General features: G+C 36.1%; 1 pseudogene; it reads left to right on the forward strand.

The window, feature by feature from the left end:
• The window catches only part of LOC107569256 (fetuin-B-like), a 7,184-nt pseudogene that overhangs the window by 1,684 nt on the left and 1,205 nt on the right, over positions 1–4,295 (forward strand).

Consider the following 4,295-nt stretch of genomic DNA (forward strand, 5'->3'; position numbering starts at 1 on the left):
GGGGGGGGAATCTATGATTAATAACTTTAATTAAAAATAAATTCGCATTTCACGCATCTCAAATCCAGTACACAGCACACGCATGCATCAAAGCACACGACAGGTCAGGACATGTTAAACTATGCTTTTGTTTGAAGAGATTAATATAAAAGATTCTCAGTTTGTGTCTTTGGCTAAATTTCAGATGCGTTTTGTCCATAGGAATTTACTTCTGGAAAGTGACTTGAATCAAGTGCGCAGACGCGATTAATCTATCATCAGAGTCATTGCCCATTATTTTCATTGTCTTTTATTATAGATTTTATCGGTTCGTTGGTTCAGCCCTCAAGTGGAGACTCAAATCTCCTAGTCTAATAATATTTCCAAGTGAAACAGTAAAATTAAATTTTTTTTGGTTGAAATATACTTTTAAGATGCTTATCATAATCTAATTATATTAGAAAAAGGACTATATTAGTAAAATGCAGGTATGTCTCAGAATTAATTTTATGTACTGCTTAACAGCAAGTACTAATTCTGTTTAATGGCAAGGACCACAATGGAAATAAGCCTTTGAATTTATTGACAAACAAGTTTTGATGTCTTGCTTTTGTTAAATAAACTAAACTAATTAAACTACTGCAGTGCTTCACTGCTATTTTATACAATGCAATTTCAGATTTTTCTTTTATCTTACTCACTTAAAGAAGTGCTCTCTCTCTTTTCCTTCCCCAAGACCCTCCAGAGAAGTTGCGCTTGAGGTGTCCGGTCTGTCCTCTGCTGCTGCCGGTCGACAGTAATGAGGCCATCGCTGCAGCTCGGACATCCCTCCTCAAATACAACAGACAGAGCACACTTCCTGTTAGCCCGACTGTGAACACCATCACCAGAGCCTCCAATCAGGTCACAAAAGACGACAATTCATCAGTTTTTACAATTCATTAAACTGTGGTGTCATTTAGGTTTGCCACGGTACACCGTAATACTGGGTATACTCTGTGAAATTTTATACTAGTTTACAGGGGGAAACATTATGAATGAAACTCACTTGACAACAGTAGTTCCTGTATCAGTATCCTAACAAACAGCCTTAAATAATGTACAGCATAGTCACATGAAAGACATATAGACTGTACACAGCAAGCTTTTTTTTTTGAGATCTTGCTGCCTCTTATGTGCACAAGTAGGCATACTTTTCATATGGTTGACAAGGTAACGAAGATCACACCTGCTTGTGATAGTGAGTGAAAATATACAAGATTATTGCTGAAATCTGAGGCTATTACTAAATATTGAGAATAAAATCTGTTAAGTAGTTATTGTCCGAAACCCTGCTTCAGAAGGTTCGAGACATTCACACAGTTGTGGTTTCGGAGCTTGTTTCAGATTCGCCAACCAGAAAGCACACATACGTCTGCAAGATGTCTGTTAAAGATCTCTTCATCTGGAAAGCATCTGCTGTGTATAAACATCTGATAGACTTCTTTAATATGCCAGTTTTACATACACTCTAAATCATAAACATCTTAAAGACATTTTCTAAACGTCCTATAGGTGTATTGCAGATGAGCAAACACTCTAAAAAAATGTCTTGCAGATGTAAATGCAGACGTCAAATTGACGTCTCTGTGATGTACGTGTGTTATCAGGGCAAGTCACGTGATCTCAGCATACAGTTAAAATACAGTTTCAAAGCCGTTTCGAACCTTGGTTTCACAACATTTCAAAATTAATAAAAGAAATAAAAAGAAAAATTCAGAGTTTAGAATCACACCTGTTTAGTGGGCAAAACAGGTCAATTGTCTGCTGTCAGTAGCATAGCAATGTGTAAAGGCCCGTTCACACCAAGAACGATAATTATAAGATAGAGTTCTAAAATTCGTTCTAAATTTAAAAGAATAGTGAAGTTCACACCACAACTATAATGATAATGATATTATAGAGGAACAATGTCATTGGGGTCACCTTATAAAAAAACTGATAAAACACTGACAACTAATTAGAATTAAAAGGCGCTCTGCACAGAAAACAGAGTAACATATCAGATAGATTACACTAGCTAGATTCACCATTTAGATGCATTCGAAACGTAGCATGCTGAGGACATCTGCTGGTTAAAGCAGTGTAAATGCAACAAGAACAGCAGAAACTGAAACTGATACTGACTGATACTTAAGTATGAATAAAATAGCACCATCTACTGTCTAATCAGCGTTAATACCAGCATAACCGGTTTGAATGCGGATACAGAACTGTTGTGTGAAAATTATTCTTGCAAGTCTAATGACATTGTACCATGATGGCATGTACATTCTTCTTTTATTCCACATTTCCATCCTTGACATTTAAATTCACCCAAAAAATCTGATGAATGTGAATGAGGACTGACACTGTCAATCTCTAAAAAGGACAGAAGAGCATAATAAAAGTACCAGTCTTCTGACGCCATTTAATACCTTTGTGTGAGAACGAGACCCAAGTAGTTATTTAATAAAAATGCAGTCTGTATGTGATGACAGAATTCTTTTTTTGGATGAACGAACTCTTTAATACGATGACTCCTACCCTGGCTAGATTTAATTAATATTTTTACTTCATTTCTTAGAGCTCCCCTGTTCCCGCTAGTTTTGTGGAGTTCACTGTTCAGGAATGCTCAGTCGCTCCATTCCCTGAGGTTTTGTGTGAGCCAGGACATGAAGGTAAAGAGGTGAGATGCTGCCAACAGCCATTATGTCCATGTAAATTAGATCCCATGTGAATGACGTAACATCCATCACTCTTAACATTTTCTATGTTATTTTTCTCACACCATAAAAAGTTTTATTTGATGAAGTTTTCCCTAATTTGCCAAACTGTCTGCTCTCTCCAGTGTGTTTATTTGGTCTGTCTGTTTTCATTTCAGCCTGTTGGGTTCTGTGTCGGGGAGGTTCTTGGCACTGGTCACGGCCAGCAAGAAGTGAAGGTGTCCTGTGAAATATTTCGCCCACAGGTACCCTAAATATCCATATTTGTTTGTCAGGCTTTTTCTCCAGGTCAAACACTGGAAAGCGGGAACTTTCCAGCTCTAAAAGCCAGATGACTGAGGTAAATCAACATCTCAACGTAAGAGAAGGAAACTGAGCCAAACCCAGCAGAGTTGATCTGAATCTCCCTGTGCACTTATTATCCTCTCGCTCTAGAAAAGTCTAAATGGAAAGACTAAAATGAACTGTTTCCTTATGCCCAGTCTTTCTTCTTTTGTCCTTGACTTATGTCATCTTCAAATCATGTCAGATTAATCATATTTGTCATATTAATCATACACCACCAGAATGTTGTAATTATCAGAAAGAAACATGATTTGTGAGTGTTCAACATAAGACTGAAACATGCTTTTCTATGGCTGCACAGGAATAATAAATAGAGATAAAGCATCAATTACAGACCGCATGCTTGCTCTTAATTAACAGTTGTGTTGCATCAATGCTAAAAAAACACTTCCTGTCTTGTGTCTATAAAAACTAAGCGGAAAAAATACACAACTTTTCTTTTTTCCAAGCTTATTTTGACAGGAACATTGTTGGAACTTTCCAGGAGGACTTGAAAGCAATATCATATCTAATTGCTCCATCTGATTATTCTTAAAAATAGGAAAAATGATTTTTTATCAATCCCCAATGTAAAGCAGCAAGTGTGAAGTTTCTGCACCACTGGCAAACAAATGGAGAAATAATGAATGATTCCACTGTTTTATTGAAACAACTTCTTGTTGTTTTATGCTGAGAAAATTTATTGGTATTTATCATGAGAAAAATGTTATAAAAAATGTTATAAAAAAACATCTTTAAATTAGATAATAATAATAATAATAATGTGAGCCGACATCCACTCTTTACAACCTTGTCATGAGAGTCAGTTGTTTCATAATCAGACTACACTGCTTGTGATATATGTTTGCTTTTTGTGTGAAGCCAGCAAGGACAACTCATAAAAAAGACTTATTTAAAATACAAATAATTTTCTTGCCATTATTTTGTGGTACAGTACATTCTATTTTTATCTCACCACATTACAGTTTTTGTTTATTTATTTATTTTTTTACAATCACCCATTTCTCAATACTTACGTCAGTTTTTCAAACCTCTTCACAAAGTGAGCACAACAGCATTTTTGTGACTAAACTGTGGATCATTTTCCATTGCTTTGGCACAAAATACATTCAATGACTAGATCTTTCAAATTACATGAAATCTTTTCTCACTTAGACACAAACAATGCCAAAAATTCTATATACCAACAGGCCAAATACAGTACCCCCCCCCCCCCCCCCCCCCCCT

The sequence above is a fragment of the Sinocyclocheilus grahami genome, unplaced genomic scaffold (assembly GCF_001515645.1).
Source record: "Sinocyclocheilus grahami isolate Dianchi unplaced genomic scaffold, SAMN03320097.WGS_v1.1 scaffold1326.1, whole genome shotgun sequence".
Classification (NCBI taxonomy): Eukaryota; Metazoa; Chordata; class Actinopteri; order Cypriniformes; family Cyprinidae; genus Sinocyclocheilus; species Sinocyclocheilus grahami.